This window comes from Thermobia domestica, chromosome 18 (genome assembly GCF_964235325.1).
Source record: "Thermobia domestica chromosome 18, izTheDome1.hap1.1, whole genome shotgun sequence".
In the NCBI taxonomy this organism is placed as follows: Eukaryota; Metazoa; Arthropoda; class Insecta; order Zygentoma; family Lepismatidae; genus Thermobia; species Thermobia domestica.
The window spans coordinates 5,233,389-5,253,379 of NC_137471.1; the positions used below are offsets into that span (position 1 = coordinate 5,233,389).

The 19,991-nt window shown below is 36.9% G+C and overlaps 1 long non-coding RNA gene across 1 annotated transcript; it reads right to left on the reverse strand.

Moving 5' to 3' along the window:
- Nucleotides 1–4,246: 4,246 nt before the first annotated feature.
- LOC145674874 (uncharacterized) lies at nt 4,247–18,392 on the reverse strand. The gene is made up of 3 exons (XR_014129049.1): nt 18,171–18,392; nt 9,097–9,235; nt 4,247–4,396 (listed from the first exon to the last, which is right to left on the reverse strand). It is a non-coding gene; the product is annotated as an uncharacterized LOC145674874 (long non-coding RNA).
- Nucleotides 18,393–19,991: the final 1,599 nt, after the last annotated feature.

The window sequence follows — 19,991 nt, forward strand, 5'->3', positions numbered from 1 at the left end:
AGATAACTACATTCTACAACAAGATAGAGCATTTCAACACTGACATGAAACTATATGCAGCTTTCTGTACAGGAATCCGGCAAATCAACATATAAGACGAGTTGGACTCATCGATCAGTATATCTGCAAGTGGCCCGCGCGATCACCGGACTTAACCCTGTCTGGCTTTTAATTTTGGAGGTTTGTGAAGGGCAACGACCATATATCTGCATTACCCAAAACCTTGGATGATCTTCAAGATCGCATTCGTGCAGCTATCAATTATAGGATTAACAGACTGGATATGCTTCAGGATCTGAGAATGAGCTCCATTATTTACTGAATGTTTGCCGCATAACAGGTACAGCGCACGTCGAATGTTCGTGATTTTAACAAAAATTCTTAAAAACGGTTTTAAAAATTTATGTAAGTATTTTTTTTTATTATACAAAAGAGATGCTACAGCATATAGACCAGTGCTGGAAGATTTATACAAATCTACATTTGTTCTCAATATATTATACTTTTACAATCAGAACATATTTTTACTAACACAAGTCCTTTAAAAAAATAAGAGGAAAAGAAAGAAAAGAAAAAACAAAGAATAACAGAAATACCATACTATACGGAAATTGGAAATCCAAATTTCCTACAATTTATTCTGATAATATCCTAATTTCTCACACTTAATATACGCCATTAATAGGGAAATCGGTCTTCCAGATTTTTCACACTTAATATTTCTAAATTAAGAAGAGAACTGGTCCTCCAAGTTCCGTATGACTGACAGGTACACTGAGAAAAAAAAATGTAGGTGGCATACTTAAAAACGTAGGTTACATTCGTAATTCCTGTAGTTTCTGGACTTAACGTACAACCGTATATAGCATCCTGCAGCAAACGTATAGCTGAAAAAGTATGTATTATACGTACTGTCTACATAAGTGCAATGACGTCATTCATGTGACGTCATCTACAGTAACAAGTATATACGGAGGTAATATCTAGCTTTGTGACGTCAGGATCGTATGTAGCATGTGGGTTAATAATGACGACACTCACTGACTATCAGGACGGAGCGTAATTTCAAGAAGTATGCAATATACGTTCTGTACGTGTGTTTCTTGCGTTCAACCCCGAGACAGCATCTATATTGTACTTGTGCCCCGTACGTACGACTAGATACAGTGTACGTATTGTACCTATGTATTATACAGATTTTCCTTATGTCGCACACAGCTTGTCCCGATACAGCATACAGAATATCCGTATGCACCATACAGAGTGCACATATGCAGCTTACAGACTGTCTGCATGCGGCATATAGATTACACGTATGTCGCGTACAGGCTGGCCATATGTAATGTATGGACTGGATGTATGTAGCTTGTAGATTGTCCATATGAAATATACGGATTTTACCTGTATCGCATACGTATTGCCTTGTTGTAATATATGAATTGGACATATTCAGGATCTAGATTGTACGTATAGTGCACCATTATTGAAGTGCTGCAACATACTGAGAAATGCATGATACATTCTTACTGTAATGTTGCCACATATTGTTTTTCTCTGTATGGAAACAAAAATAGCTTAAAATATGGTTGATCTCCTTTGTGCCAATAATAATAAAATTAAAAATACTACACTTTTCAAATTTTAGTTTGGAGCAGTGAAACTGTCCAGAGAAATGTATTTATCTGCAGGGTGTAAGTTTGGACTTCCTGCTAATTCTTTGGAAAGCTACTGCAAAGCCAAGTGTTGAAAAGTGGCACAAGAGTTAATTTTAAAATTATTGGCACAAAGGAGGGTAACCATATGTTAAACTATTTTAGTTTTCATACAGAGTAAATCAATATGTGACAATATTACTGTAAGAATTTATCATACCTTTTGCAATAACTTAGTTGCAGCACTTCAATAATAATGCAAAATTCACAGCCATGTACAATGCTATGTTCAAACTCAAAAAAGACTTACGTACAGTCATTTATTAAGCCGTTATCATCCATTGCTTGTACAGTCACGAAAGAAAATATTCTTCAGTTGACAAAATTTGTTTTCCTAAAAACTCAACAATAAATTAACCTATCAGAGTACCGACTTTGGCAGGTTGTCAAGTTATAACTATTCGAAGAATAACAACAAAAAGATCCAAATTAATTAATTTGTTGCCGAGCTATTGGCAAAAGAAAATTTGTCAACTGTCAAATACTTTCTTTTCCGTGTGTACTATATACAGACGACTTTACCTCATTCTTTTCCTTAATAATATCCTCTTCCAAAATGCAGAAGTTGTTACCACAAGAGGCGTGAATAGGATTTTCCAGAAATAACTTATCTGAACATTTTAATTAACAGATAAGTTATTTTTTAAATGAAGCTATAATTAAAAACATGGTGTCAGCTGAAAACGTTTTCCCTCACAAGATGATTCCTAAACAGTACTCCCCATTAAAAATGCAACTTCAAGGAGACAGGGTAGCTACGCCAAAGTTCCCAAGCCGATATCTAATAGTAAGTGTCGAATATGCTTAACCCTTAACATACCAAGCGGGGTACTCTAGGGACCCCAGAGAGTGATATTTGGTGATACTGCCGCAATTATAAGGATCAATTTATTCTCGATTTTTATATGTATCCTGCAACCCTTTGAGATATCAATTACATGATTAGATCAACGATGCGTTTCTTTAAAAAATACAAAAAATAAAAACACACTTCAAAATGTAAAAACTTCATTGTTAAACCTGTGTTTCAGATTTACGAACACACAAGTATGAAATTGTATGAAGAACTGAATAGTGTTCAAATATACATAATATTTGACGTCAACAATGTTCATTTAACTTAAGTATGCTTCTAGACATCCAAAAAATAATAGTTGGAGTAACCCTCTGCAATACTATGTTGAGAAATTAAAATAATACTTGGGGTCCCCAGAAGACTCCAGCTTGGTAAACAACTTTGACGACTTAGGCTTGCTACGTTAAGGGTTAAACTTACCGCTGTATTCGCTGTGTGACAACGTGGTGATAGCAGAGCAGAACTGACCCAACATTGACAACCAGAACGACTGTAACACAGCGAGACATCGAGAGGATGTTCTCTTCTGGTATGGTAAGCCATGCGTCTTACGATCCAATGCCACAGCTCATCAACTGTAGCTGGCGGAGTTCACAGGTATGAGAAGCTGTGCAGCCATCGACCAAACATATTTATCCTTCCCTGCTCTACACATTCTGCAAATTTGGACTTTCCTGGATGTATCCTTCTTAGTTCAACATTTTAAGTAACGAGCAGTGTAATAGTCTCATACATTATTTAAAGAAAGAGCGATGATTCTCAGAATTACTCGGAAGTTTCTAGTTTACAATTATATACATATATAGATATAGATATAGCTATATAGATAGATAGATGTACAATAATTTAAAACGGTTATATCAAAGTTTGCATTCAGAGCACAAAAAGAAGTATAGCTCTCGGAACATTGATTTTAGCCAGATAATACCACTAGTAAACTCAACCACACTCAGTACCGTTAGTTGCTTGGTATTGTCTATGAGGCAGAGATCATCGTATCTCATTGCGTGTAGATTTTTGTATTTGTTTAACACTAAAAATTGTTTGTCGCTAACCGAACCCAGTAACATATATATACCGACAGGACGTACGTTAGTCACAAGGTTACATGAGTGAAACACTAAATTATTCGATTGACACTTGCGGCCTTGTCAACACTAGAGAAAGGTACAAAGTGATTAAATAAATACGAAACATAGTACATACAAAATATAGCGATGTATGAAGTCTCCTTTTCATACGATTTGGAGAAAGGATACATCTGTAGAGAGCAACATAAATGATTTCTCTGGATAATTTGGATTAGTCCAGAATTCGAACAAAAATAATTTTGAAATTCGTTAAGTCCAACATTTTTTCTTTCTTTCTTCGGATTCTCAATAAAGTTGACTACTGAAAAGCTGAGTTACAGATTTTATGTTAAAACATATTCACTATACCATTGCCTTATTCACAGAACAATACATTAGTTATTAATGTATGACTGAAATAATAGTGCTTCGTGCAGATTTACTTTATCCAATCGGAATTGCACAATGATAAAAAAAAATGTTGCAAGGTATAATGTTCTTATTTACAGAGAAAAAGAGTTGAAAAGACCTTTAACTAACAAACATTTTCTTTAAACAGACATACATTTATTCTAATTTATGGAAGAAAGAAATAATTTGCGGAGCAGTATATTTATTAAGGTTACATATTTGTACAAAAGAATGTAAATACAATCGGGTCTGTCTTCAGAAAGGACGTGCTTTTAGCCACAAATTACACTGCTTCTTTTCGCTGTCTTTCATGCAGAATCCTGGTTTTGTTTTGATACATGAAATACCTGAAACAAAAATCCAAAAATATTTAAAATGTTACATTTTAAAATATTTAACATTTTTTAGATTAAATGGACAAAATCTGTTCGGTCAGGTATGGACTTTTGGGTTTCTGGTAGAAAAATGATGAATTAAAAAAAAAGTGTTTGTTGATGCTGAACAACTCGAAATGTATTACTATGCAAAAGTAAGTGGGTACCCACTGGCGTTCGAGGTACCATGGGGTACCTAATATGTCTGCATTTTTAGATATGTGGAAATATATGTCTCTAAAATGTAAAGAACTGATATCTGTTTAGTACAGAAAACCGCAACTCGGTAAGCCTTATGGATACCGAGGTATGGGAAAATAAAGGACAACACCATAGAAGTGTGAGTTTTGCGTACTAGATTGTGCAGTTTCGAAAACGTAATTACTGAGGGCTATCAACAACCTCAAAAGTAGTTTCAATTCAATACACTACACACACGTCCTTATGGGGGTTTTCGGGTACTATGGCATTCGCAGACCTCCCATTTCTAAACATTCTAAAATATATCTTAATAAACTTATAAAGAACGTTACAGGTGTGTGTTTACCGAAACCGCAAGTCGGTATGTTTAACAGTTACCGAAATATGGTGAAATAAATAGGAACACCATAGGTATGTGGGGCTTCCATACTTGACAGTAGTTTAGAAAATTAATGAAAATATGACTAATGGCTATCAAGATATTGTCAAATAAAGGGAGGACCCACACAGTTATGGGGTTTTCGTGTTAGGTGGTGAAATTTCCGAAATCGATCATGAAATCTGAATAAGCACCAGTAGCAATTTCATCCTAAAGTAACTGGGTATTTCCATGGGGTTTTAGAACATCATGGGTCTAAAAAGATTAAGTTTTAAAAGCTTTGGAAAATATAATTTGACATTTGTAAAGAGTATTAGAAAAGAGAATAGAGTTACCCAAAACTTCCAGCCAGTACATCTTACAGCTAGAGAGACACCGTGAAATAAAAGAGTATTAGATCTTGAAATTTCATAAAACAACTTTTGATCTTAATAAAAGTTAAATAAGATGGTACTTATATGGGTTAAGTGAGTACCTCACACTCGTCAGGGCAATTCCGATCGAAAGATTAATTCAGCTCGAAGTTTTCTTCGGGTAAATCCAAGCGTGATAATTCCTAGCGTACAAAAAGAATGAAAATTCTTTGTCAATATCTAATATAGCAACCGAGATATAAGTAATTATGTATTTTACGAGGTCGTAAAAATGGAGACCCACATGGATTTGTACTGTTGAGTCTTTGCTGTAAGAAGAAGAAATTTCAGAAAACTACCGTATACACCTTAATAGACAATTAAATGGGTGGAGGCACGGTGGCTTAGTGGTAGAGTGCGTACCTTTGGTGTATTGGGTCCCTGGTTTGATCCGTGTCCAAGTCAGTTTGTAGTCGACATTGTATTCGTGGGTATTCTCGGTGTACTCCTTTCCTCCCACCTTTACACTCCATCAATTCTATCATCAACATTCACTTGCCTTAATTTCATTTTAAAAATAAATGGGCAGTTAAGTGTGATCGTATCTCTGTGGATTAAGAGAATACTCCAGTGTAGTTTCTGCAAAACATACTAGGTACACACCCCACCACTAAGTTACTGTGTCCTCACTGATTTAATTGCATATTAAGGTATATACAGTAGGTTTTTGAATTTCTTTCTTATAGCAAAGACCCAGAAGTACAAATCCTTAAAGATCTCTATTTTTACGTCATAAAATAAATGACTCGTTATATTTTGGTTACTATATTAGATATTCACAGGGAATTTTCACTCTTTTACACAGCTCGATGAACCTTTGGAACTGCCTGAAGAAAACCTAGAACTAATCTTTCCATCGAAATTGTACTGAGGTACTTACTTAACCCATAGAAATACCATCTTATTTAATTTTGTTGGGACCAATAATTTTTCCGAAGTTTCAACATCTCATACTCTTTTATTTCACGGTGTTTCTCTATATGTTAGATGTACTAGCTGCAAGTTTTAGGTAAATACATATTTCTAATACTCTTTACAAATGTCAAGTTATATTTTCAAAAGCTTTTAAAATTTAATCTTGGTAGACTGTAAGATGTTCTAACACCCCATGGAAATATCTAATTACTTGAAGATGGAATTGCTACTGGTGTTTATTAACTTTCCATGACCGGTTTCGGAAATTTTATCATCTAATACGAAAATCCCATACCTGTATTGGTCCTCTCTTTATTTGACAATATCTTGATAGCCGTTAGTCATATTTGAATTCATTTTCCAAATTGTACCTTCAAGTATGCAAGCCCCACATACATATCGTGTCGCTCTTTATTTTCCCATGTCTCGGTATCCGTAAGGCTTACCGAGTTGCAGTTTTCGGTAAACAAATATCAGTTCTTTACATTTTAGACACATGTATTTCCATATATCTAAAATGCAGAAATTAGGTACCGCATAGTACCCCTCTACCCCATTGGGGTACCCACTTACTTTTGCATACCAGGGTAAAAACACCAGTGGTCGTTACTTTAAGGTTGAAAACATACTCTTTTGTCTCTTCTGTGAGCACCGTGAATCGGTCGGAGCTGTACCATAGTTGGAAAGAGACACTGATCCTTCCTATATATGACCATGTAGTCAGAATTCAAAATCGAATAGCCTTTGAAGGAAAAACAATATTTTAAAATCCCTTGTATTGCACCGGTAGTAGTCATCTCAAAATCGAAATGTTCCAGTGGTAGTTAGGGTTTTGTACCAGTGTTCGTCACTCAAATAACTTGACATAATTTATTCAGAAACGCACTGTTTATCAGTTTAAAATTAAGAATAGAGTATAAAGTACTAATCTTAATAACTGTGCATCACTTTTGGCACTCAAGAAAGAAAATAAAAAAGTTTTTACATACTTTTTAAAGCAATTTCAGTAAGAAAAATGTTAACTGAATTCAAAAGTTAACTGTATATTATTTTAACGTTAAGAGTACAATATTAATTACTATGTTTAATAACTATAGTGACTTTAAGCACTCAAGAATGAAAATAAACATGTTTGTACATACATTTTTAATACAATTTGAGAAACAAAATAAGTTAACCGAATTCAAAACTTAATTATATATCACCTTAAGATTAAGAATGGACAATAAAATACTGAGGTTAATAATAATGCATTAGTGAAGAATGAAAACAAAAATGTTTTTAACTACCTATATTGTATTTACATGTTGTTATTTCTCATTAACATGCTTTTTGATAACGCACGATATGGGCTAGGGGTACGCACGAGAAATGATTTGAGACTGTCACCTCTCGCAAAGGTGTCGCGAAAGTTGTCTCGTCTCGAAAACTGTATCTGTTTCTATTGGAAGAGCTATGTCTCGTCTCGAATTTCGTAACAAAAATTCGTTACACATGCAGTTTTGTGTAAAAAGTGAAATGTATAAATACAGGAGAGAAAACATTGCAGACAAACATTATGTTAGTATATTGAACATACTTTTTTGTATGTGGTGCAAAATATCTTCATCTATGGGGTTACTTTGCACCAAAGTTTATATGAAATGAAATCTTTGAGTTTTACGTTCCACGATTTTGCCGGGTATGCTAAAGGAGACTATAATCATGAGAATGAATGAAATAGTAGAATGAAAACTGTGAGAGAAAACGGGAAAACCCCGAGAAAACCACACACAGTGTTTGTCCAACACAAAGCCCATTTGGCACGTGCTGGGATCGATCCAGGAACTCCACGCAGGAGAGGTGAACGCTCCATCACTGAGCTACCACGTCCCCAAAAACACAACCTCAGAATATACTTCATATAGAGTAGAAATGAAATGAAATCTTTGAGTTTTACGTCCCACGATTATGCCGGTTAGGCTAAAGGAGACGGTGATGATGAGTAATGAATGAAATGGTGGAATCAAGAAAGTGGGAGGAAACGGGACAACCCCGAGAAAACCCACGCACACGGTGTTTGTCCACCACAAAGTTCACTTGGCGGGGATTGGGATCGAACCCAGGACCCCAAGCACCAGAGGTGAACGCTCCACCACTGAGCTACCGCGACCCCTCATATACAGTAGAAGTAACAAGATGTAAAAAAAAAAAAAATGGCCCGTCTGGAGGACATGTAAGCTAAACACCAATACAATTGTTACAGATTTATTTACTTGCACTGTTTAGGCTGAACATCGCAACACCAATATCATTATGTCACATCCTTTCAAAAGTATGCTAACTGCAACGTAGACCTGCTTTGCTTCGTAATGTCCAAATAGTTGATTACTGTGCTCGAAAGCAGGCAAGTAGCATACAAATTTATGATGTTGAAGGCGTTATTTTTCACAGCTATGGAGAAAAGACATGAAAACGAAAAATAAAAATAAATCTTTGTTTTACTTCCTACGGTTATGCTATGTATGCTGACAGTCACAAATGAGTATTGAAAATTGATGATCTTGGAATACGATTTGGTGGAATAATGAGGGGGGGGGGAAATAGACATTGATTAAATATAAAATTGAAAAGAAATAAGGGCCTGACGCTCAAATATTTATCTATCTGGCAGCCATCTTGATCCCTCTAAAATATCATGAAGTACTTGATTGATTCTAAACCCAATAATAGTAATAGTAATTATAACAATAAACACAGAATATACCTAGATATACTTTACGCACCTTGAAGTGTAGAAATTAATGATTGCAATCCTCAGCATTCCAATAGTTCTTTGGTTTCTCCAAATGAAGATTCGGACATCGGTTTTCTTCTCAAGCAATAATGGGGTACAATAATCAGTTGCAGTCCAAAGCCAAGTCACTAAGTTAAGCATGAATATAAAAGATTTTGTGTTAAATATTTCAATGTAAATTTCATGAAATAGAATTTATTAGTTAGTTACATACAAACTCTTACGCATGTAAGTCAGAATCTACTTGTAATAACTTGTAAATTTAAACAAACTAAATTATATCTACAGTTATAGGGACATCAAACATATATTCCATAAGATATATAGGGTGTCTCAAAAGTCCCCTGACATTAAGTAACTCGATTATTATCAGAGTTACAACAAAATGTAATTGGGAAACCGTCTCCAAATATGATGTTTCCAATGTAAGTTGAAGGAATTTTCAAAATCGGATGAGCCGTTTGGCTGTACACTCTTTATGCGTCCAATGTTAAATGAAAATGCAACGTTGCCATTTACCTGGACCCACAACATAAGTGAATGAAGTTACTGATTTTTACGCTAACATGTCGATGGCTAGCCCCCATTTCAAACAGTAACTTCATTCACATATGTTGTGGGTCCAGGTAAATGGTAACATTGCATTTTCATTCCACATTGGGCGCATAAAGAGTACAGCCCAAACGGCTCCTCCGATTTAAAAAGTGTTCACTTTAGAATGAAAACAACATATTTAGAAATGGTTTTTCCTCTTACGTTTTGTTGTAACGTCAGAGGACTTTCGAAACACCCTGTATACATCATACGAAGTTCCTTTCTAAATTCTACACGGGTGTAGTTTAATTGAATGTGAGATGGGTGATACACATTAGGCCGTTTGGAAATATTCTCACAGACGGCCGCCATTTTGGATTAAATTTGTTTGTTATAAACTGGTGAGTAATGTGATATATATATGGCCACAGGCTAGAATTTTCTCAGTATGTCAAATATGCAATCAGATTCCATGGAGCTTAATTTGGTGAAAAGTTATTGCCAATTGAACGTTGTATTTACCTCTTTCTTCTAGATGTAGAACCATACCGTTAGCACGTGAGGAATGCATCGAAATATTCAAACTGTGGAGCGGGAGGAGTGCCTGTACAGTGGTTACCGATTGCAAACAGAATCATCCACAATGTGACTGTGTTACATGTTGCAGTGTCACAGTAATTAACTAAATTTGAGGAGACGGGCACATTCGTGAACATACGTCGTAGCGGACGATCGTAGAGAGCTACAGATGAAGCAACGCCTACGGCAGTGCTGACTTCTTTCTCGATGTGGCCCCAGAGGAGCACACGTCATTTATTAATGCAATGTGGGTTGAGTCATAGGGTCTGCGCGTGTATAAGTGCATCCGTACAAGGTGCAAATGAAGCAACATCTCCACGAGAACGATGTTGATCGCCAAGTGCAGTGAGTAATTATGGTTAACATTTTTATGCAAATACTCTTTTCAGATGAAGCTGACCTCTACGTAAATGGGAAGGTTAATAGGCAGAACATGCACAATTGGTCACCTGACAACCCCGCGTGCAAGACCCCTCCAACATGACCAGCGCAAAGAAAATTAATTATGTTGTTGGCAGACAAATGAGGAATACGTCTAATCAGTCACTTTTTCATTCCATAAAATTAACTGCGGAATAATACCTCTCGCTCGTTCGTACAGGGATAGATATTGCGAGCTGCGATGCCCGAGGATGGTACATTCTCGCAGTTTTTTCAACACCATGGCGCTTTCTTCATTATGGATTCGTATTGCGTCACTACTTGAACAATTTTCTAGAACATGGGTTGATCGACGAGAGGCAGTTGAATGGCTGCTCGATCACCGGACCTAACGCTGTTCAATTTCTAGCTAAGTGGAAAAGTTAAGGCTATGGTTTGTGCAGTAAATATTCATAATTTTTATCATCTAGAACAAAGTATCGCCATCGTCTGTGCACAAATTTGACCCTATATCCTACTTTGTGTCCACAGCAATTGGAAGAAGCTTCTGCAAATGTTTATTGCTCAGTAGGAACATGTAGAACATATACTATAACCAGGGGTAAAAGTGGACCTGAAAAGGTGGGGGGACGGTAGGTAGCGGCATCACTCCACGCCGTTCCTCCTGCCTATCTCTGCCCATTGTACCATTTTAGGATCTGGGGGACGTCCTACATATTTTTCGAGGTGGGGAACTGCGTCCCCCGCGTTCCCCCTAGCTTTTACCCCTGACTATAACAGGGAAATGTGTTCGAAGTGGGAAAAATCAGAGGCGGTGTGTTTTATTACGATTTTGACTCGACATATCGGCTATCTAAATGTTCAAATGCAGTGAGGTGTGAAGCCTACAAGATTGCATTTCTATTTACATAATGTCTAAAAACCACTGGAAAGCTTCTTTTAGTTACGGAGAAAAAACGGAGACTGATCCATCCATCGTGAACAACTTTCTGGAAAAAAATAAATAAAAATAGCCCTTACCTTGTATCAGAGAATTATACACGAAAGTGCTCAAAAACCGACTTTCAATATTAACAATTTCCAGCGGGAAAACTCCTGGACCACACACTCGAATGAGGGGTATTTCAAACTCCCGTAAGATCTGCCCCCACAGCAATCCCCTAAATCCGCCCATGCTCAAAATACGACGCTTATAAGAATTCAGACAAGACGACACATACATACATACGAAAGAAACAATTCAATACGGCACATCAACATATAAACTAGATGAACTTCTTTGAAAACACCTCATTTTACAAACAAAAGGTAGAAAAAGGTAAAAATGTCAGTATTGTCAACTTAGAATCTACATAAGAAATAAAATCTTTTTATGTGCAAAGCTATTCGTCAATACGTATAAAAAAGGGATTTATTAATGGTATTTAGCATTTATTCTTCCGTGAAGGTTTATCTTGATCACTAAAAAACCAGAAACGGTATGTCTCTATCACTGGAAAAAAAAAAAAAAAAAAGAAGGGTATGACATACCACTACATATAGTCTCACTTGGTTCACTGCCAATAACATTTCACCAGAATAAGTTACATGATATCTGATTGCATATTTGACATCCTCAGAACATTTTAGTGCATGGCCATGTATCACACTACCCACTTATCGTCCGTATTACAATTTCGAATCTAAGATGGCGACCGTCCGCGTGATGTAATCCAAAAGTATTCCTCTGGGCCTAATGTGTATCTCTTATCTCGCAATCAATGTAACTACATCCCTGTAGTTTTCAGAAAGGATGACAAGGGACTTCTGATGCATCCTGTATATAATAGTTGTATCAATAATGACGGGTATACCGGCTAGGCTAAAGGAGACGCTGATGATGATATAATGAATGAAATGGTGGAATGAAGAAAGTGGGAGGAAACGGGAGAACCCCGAGAAAACCCACTCACACGGTGTTTGTCCACCACAAAGTTTACTTGGCGCGAGCTGGGATCAAACCAAAGACCCCAAACACCAGAGGTGAACGCTCTACCACTGAGCCATCGAGGCCCGACAGGAATATTTGTTGAAGTCTACTGTCTTCTTTAGTACCAAGGTTACACAAAAATGAGCCTATGGTTTTGATGGAATTCGAACCAACATTATATGTATACTCTCTCAGCGAGAATCAAAGCTGGCACCAAGTTTACATATGCGCGCGCATTGTATTTTACTTATATAGCTCACAGAGCTATGGGCGAGCAAGCAAGGCACGTGCCCCGGGCGTGTGGTTGGAGGGGCTACTAAAAGAGAGGTTATATATTAGTACTTTTCCATTTTGGTGTTTAATACTTTTCATCAGAGTGCGAAATCATGAAATCAAAGTGGGGGAGACTGAAGGACTGAAGAGAGCGAGAGAGAGGGAAAAAAAAAGCTGCGCAGTCTTACACTTCAAAGAATTGTAGTGAAATGAGGTCAGAATTCAAGATGACATTCGGATGCTTGGCACGAAGAAAAACATTGCAAGCAATTTTGAAAAAAAAAAAAAAAAAAAAGAAAGAAAGAAAGAAAAAAACTTAAATAATGTGATATATTTTGTAGGCTTTGGATATGTATGTTTTAGTTGGCATCAACAATTATTGGTGTGTTTTGTCACAATTGACAGTTTAGCGAGAGACTAGGCTAACTGACAATTTTAACTTTCTGAAAGAAAAGGAAACAAATGAAAACAGCACGTTTCAAAGGATACGACTGATATTCATAGTTTGGTTTAGTATACAACAGGGGTGGATCCAGGATGGACTACTGGGGGGCGGTGGGTTGTAATGCCACTACTTACAAGATAGAGCTACTTTTAAGAGATTCAACTCTGGGTGGGTTTTATTTTATATTAAAATACACAAAGTTTCCTCTTCTTGGGGGAGATAGACCCTCCCTGGATCCGCCCCTGTCTCAGGACAAGCCACACAGACAAGTGGTTGAGGCAAAGGTCAATTAATGACATTAGTATGCTGTTCCGTCAAAATCTCAATCTTGACCTGGATGTAAGTTAGCCTGGTCTCTCACTGAACCCCTCAATTGAATGTTTAATATGTAAATTAGGCACTTCTACATCACAAACAGTAAATATAACCTACCTTATTCTACGTTTTTAAATGCATTTCTACAACTGATTGTAACTTTAAAGGTTCTCGTGAAGATTAGCTGGCGGAGGTTACCTAACATAGCCATGAGTTATCAAATTAACAGTTGTGCTTCGTGGGTGATGATAATGATCCTGAGGTTAGATGTTAAATTGGACTCGAGAGCGGAACAAGGGCTGATCTTATTCGTGTCTCAGACGGGGGGCATGGAATGGAACGAATATGAAAATAAGGTTGCTGTAATAGTTTTTCATAGGGTTTGTAAGATTTTCGAAACACTTGGCATTTTTTTTATCAAGACTTGACATTTTTTAAAGATAAAAATCAAGACTTGGCAATTTCAAGTTTCATCCCCCTCCCAATCTTGTAATGCTCGCTACGCCGCTGTAAGCAATGCATATTTTCGACAATATTCGTTGTTCATCTGTTTCCGCTGGGTTCCAACGTGGTGAGCTGCATATGGGACTTTTAATAGTGTTATTATAATGAGAAAGAATTGTAAATTATGTTGATGTTCCTAAAAGAGGGAAATTGAAAGAGAAATTAAATTAAAAATAAATAAGGGAGAGAAAAGTAATTACTTGAAAATAAAAATAAAGTCTTTGAGTTTAATGTCCCACTATTATGCTGTTAGGCTAAGGGAGTCGGTGATTAAAGCAAGTTAATGATTATGGAATATTTGGTGAAATGAGAAAGTGGGAGGAAACCAAGTCCCCGAGAAAACCTACGAGCACGTATATGAAAATGAAGTAAAACATACACTGGACTATGCTTTCTTTGTCTAGCAGAGTCATAGTTTGGAATCGAAAATATGTTTTGAATCCTTGTATTTAGAGATTAAGAGTGTAAGTAACGAAATCACTTAATACATCCATTAAGATTTCGGAAAGCGAAATCTAAATTTAGGTAAGCTAACTCCATGTACTAACTGCTTGCATCCGCTTCGTACATTGTTCGAAGGGTCACGAAGCAAATCACCTCATTTAGTCTACACATACCTAGTACTAGCGTTAATTACCTGCTTCGTTGGGTGAAAATAAGAAAACCAGTAATACATGTATGTTACGTTAGTCAGTCACTTTTTTTACTATTACGAAACGCTCTCTCATATCGGTTATTTTCGATCATTTGTAAGATCCGTCTCCCCTCTTTCCCTCCCCAAGTTGCTTGGCTGAATTTTGATTTAAATAGTATCGGAAGTGTCACTGTCCATTTCTGCGCCCCCGAAAACAATGGATTTAGATTAGGATCAGTTCACTTAACTTAGTAAGCCTACAGCTTTCGACTTGTTGGAAAGCAATCCAAAATCTAAACAAATATATCGATGTCATTGGGGTTTACTAAAGTGTGTCGTAAGTCAAGAAGATTGAGAATCACTGCCTCGATTATTCACTTCAATTAATCATCAAACTCCTTTAACCTGAAGTATATAATCGTGGAATGTTCAATTAAAATTATAATTTTATGGCATCTAGAAAATGCACATATCGTACATTACGTTACATTACCATTCAATCGCAATAGGTTATTACAGACATGTGGTTGGCTTGAAGCTTAGCGTCCTATTCAGCGCCAAGACTGTGTACTACCTACACCTACAGCATAATATGGAATCCTACTCGCATGATCTTCGATCAAGATTTGAATCAACGGGAGGATGAAGATTTTCCCTCTCGTCAAGTAATTTCCCCAACTCGCCAAAGAATTTCTCCCTTGCCGGGAAAATATGTTCCCTCATTTCATATTTTACATATTATATACTATATATTATATCTTGCATCACTGAGAAATAAAAGGCTTGGATTGTATATCTGAAAAGTCGCCCCCTCCCCGCAGGCACGTAGCCACGATTTCGCAATACGGGAGGTCTGTGACGAAATACTGTGGTTATCACACCAGGGGTTCGATCAATCTAAACTATTTTACTGACAACATATCCATATTGATTTGTTAGGACAATAAAATGAGGATATGTTAGTAAGTATTTTAATTAAAGAATTATGAAGAAATCTTGCGTAAAAGAATAGAAAAAAGTATTGACAAAGACATAGTCTTCCAAGGTCATTCGAACTCGGTTCTTCTCGTCTTCTTTCTATTTCTCTTATCTTAGTTCAATGCCGTCAAGAATAGCAACGAGATCTCTTTCTGGAGTAAAGACATCCTATAAAATGGATTAGTGTTGCCGCGAAATTCAAAATGGTTCATATTATTGGTAATTCTGGGCATTGCTTAAGTTCTGACAGGCTATCTGAAAGAACCGGTTTATCGATCGTCATTTGTAGTCCATACGGTTACTGGCGCAAGTCCCGGGGGGATGAGGACATGTCCCCTCCAATCTTAGAACTGGGGGGGGGACTTTCCCCTCAATAATCCGATTTGAAATGCGTTTTTTGGAGAGAAATGTGATGATTTGTGTCCGATTGCCACAAAGGAAAGTAAGATGAAATTGATGTCCCCACCCCAGAATAAGCCTTAAATCTGCCCACCTCAGAATTTTGAAGACAACTCTGCTCCCCTGATCCTCCGCAGCATTGTTTTTCAACTTCATACAGTAAACCCTCGTTAACACGAATATCAAGGGACTGAAAAATCAGGAGTTCGTGTTAAAAGAATTCGTGTTAACCGGGGACACAAATTTTATTATTCGAATACATTTTCTCCATACATACACACTACAGTATACAGACTATACATACCACTACAGTATATTATGTATGTCATAGAACACACTAGAGATGGTATCGAGACGAGACTGAGTAGTCTCGGTCTCGTCTCGGTTCCAAATTCGTGACGAGACCAAGACTATTCTCTGTCTTGATACCATCTACAGAATTGTATCGAGACGAGACTGAGAGTTTCGGTCTCGTCTCGATTTCGGAAAGCACACCTCGGTCTCAAATTCGAGTTAAAATCGAGATCGAGACTAGTGTAGGTCTCGGTACCATCCTCTGAAAAGTGAAAACACTACAGTAAGTTTATTAGCCTATCTTCGAAGATTTAAAAAAAAAAAAAAAAAGCTTCCACGCAGAAAATCCAGGTCAAGTTATAAAATTGATAACTTCGCTAGCAGGGTGAGTACCGCTTGTAACGGAAAGGTATTTATGATTGCTGTCACCAGTTTGGAGTTACAGGGGAGAGAAGATGTTTTGTCTCGAGCTGTCGCCAGCTCGTCTGCCAAGCACCTGCATGTTCAGCGCTTGACAGAGGACAGAATCAACACCTCATAAGAGGAAAGATATCTGTTTCTGGTTTTTCTTATTTACAAGGCAATTTTCGTCTGTATAAATACTGTATGACAAAAACTGATCTGGAGTGAAATCTGAAATAAGAAAAATGATGTTTAAAAAAATCAAAGGATTGGAAGTTCGTGTTAAATCAAAACCTTTACTGACTCAAGGGACTAAAAATTAGTTCGTAATTCGTGCTAACCGAAATTCGTGTTAACCGATAAAACTTCCTATAAGATAACGTACAGCGATGCCGGGACCGAAATTTTGTTCGTCCTAACCGAGTGTTCGGCTTAAGCGAGTTCGTGTTAACGAGGTTATACTGTAATTTGAACATCCTTAAAAAAATTATGAGAACTGTCTTACCCGTCCCTCCCAATGTTGAAGACAGATTTGCGCCGCTGCATACTGTTAACATGGAGCTAGATGGAATTCGGAATGTTCCGTTATAATAATATCCAATTTCAACTTGATCCGCCCCCCCCCCCTCCCGTTTCCTCCACACAAAGCTCCTCGTAAGAAAGAGTAACCAAAACGCTTATTGTAGCTTTATATTTTTGAGGCTGATTCATCTGTTTCTTTCTGTTTCATCTTTCCTTAATATTTTTCATTTCTGGATCCGAAGGGGGGGGGTCTGGACCCACCCCTTGGCTACGTGCCTGCTTCCCGTAAAAAGCTTCATTCGAACCCTGAATCAAACAACTCCATCTGTAAAGCAGTGCTGAGTTGATTTTAATATCCTTTTCTGCAACGAGGCTGTATGAGACGTGGACTTACTGATTAACATGGACTCCGAACCACTCCCGCCGGGAATCGAACGCGGGTTTCCCACACCAAAGGCGCGTACGCTAACCGCTAAGCCATGAAGGAGCTCATATCTATAGCAGTGTAAGCAACAACAACAACAACAAAAAGAAACACACATACATACTAGAACAACAACAACAACAAAAAGAAACACACATACATATTAGAAGTTTGCGCAATTGGGGATCAAAACATTCTCAATGAAGTATGAGAAATAGTAAACGTCAAAGTGGGCTTCTGCTTATTCTTTACTTCGTTAATACTTAATTCCTTCTAGAAATAGTGAAACAATACTATGAAGACACAGTACTTAAACATAATCGAAAGAATAAGACAAGGAAACAGAGTAATTTCCGACTAATTAAACTAGTCATATATACTATACCTAACTGTTACATTGTATTTCTTACCATATTACGAAAGCGATATAACTTTTTTACCAGCCATAGAAGCTGGACGCAATCCAATACTGCAATTTAGACGCTGTAACGAAAGCTGCAAGTCAAACGTCTGACACTCAACTGTGTAATAGCTGTTTCAAGCGGCCTACAACTTATGACCTTGAAACTATGTGCTAGTAACCAAATTAATGCCAAGGTACGATACAAACACCCCAACTTGCCACAATGACGTCAACACAAGGAAAAAAAGAAAAACATCTAATTTTTGGTTCGAAAATTATGAAACAATAATAATAATAATATAATTCTCAGGAACTCAAACATTAGTTAACTAGAGAACATAACAAGCAAAACAAAACAAAACAAAACAAAAAGAATCTTAAACGTGAGCTCTCCCTGACTGCTGTTTTTAAATTTCAGTGAGGCTGTAAAATATGTTTTGTTTTATTGTTAAAAAACAAAAAGAAAAAGAAAAATAAAGAAAGAAAGGAAATAAATTTTGTTGCAAATATCCTAGTAAAAATAGGTTTCCTAGACACAAGTGGCTCCGCGTAGCGTAGTTGCTAACGCTCTCGCCTTCGGTACGAGCGGACCCAGGTTCGATTCCGGTAGGGGCACTCGGTCGAAAAAGTATCAGAAGCTTTTAAGTCCAGACATCCTGAATGAGGCTTTCTTGGGTTTTCCTCATTTCATACCAGGCAAATGCCGGGTAGTACCCAACATATAGGTCCCAGGCCGTTTGCTTCCTTCCCTTTCCCAGGATAGTGTGCTCACCGAGGGACGTCATAACTCACATGTGACGGGCTAACAAGGTCATTGATGCCGAAAGCCCAGAAATCTAAATCCTAAATCTTCACTACACAAGAAAATGTTCGCGCTGAAAACGGTTTCTTAGCAATTATGTTAAGCAGTCCTGTAGTAAATCTCCATCAAGTAATAAACCGTCACATATAAAAAGGAAAGAATAAACACATAACATTCATTTTGCGTACCTTGAAATGTAAAAAGTTACAAAACATTAATATTCAAAGATTTCTCAAAATTCAGATTAACCCATTTCTTTCTCCTCAACCATTAACGAGTTACAATAGTAAGAATTGTGGTCATAAATCACATTACTTGTTTAGTACTATATTAAAGCAAGTTATACTAAAGGAATATATAATTAATGGAATATTTAACTAAAGTGATAATTTACTATTGCACTTACCCAGGCTTCTTTCCTTCCGCTCTTCTTTTCCGTTTGTAAACAACCTCGTTTATAAACCAGCTCGCAAGCATACGACAGTTGTTTCATGACGTCATCTATGGTGCAAGAAAGAGGTGTCTATAGGCGGTCAGGACCTCACACACAGATGGACGTATATAACATATAGCTGAAGTATTTAACATACGTATACGTATATAAAATACGGAAGATTGTTAGATATCAGACATCCTGCAGCGACATGATATAACATCCAAGCGCGTTAAAGGCAGTAGCTGTGTAGCATATGGATAAAGTACGCTCCGTACAGATTTCCTTAGTAAACATAACGAATCCTTGTATTTGTACAATATACCGCTGTCCGGATAATGGATTTTTCTCAGTGTATAACATGTGGATAGTACAAGATGGAAAATTTCGGTCAAAATACTCCTTTCGGTATTAAAACTATACCCTTTCGAAATATATTCACCCCGTATAGTGCTCAGGATGCAAAATACTAACCTGTCCTTGGAATACAACGCTAAAATGATACTAAATGCATTTTTACTTGTCGATTCAATAGACTTAAATATTTTGTTTTCAAATGTCCATTTATCTAAAAATGAACTTCATTTAACTTG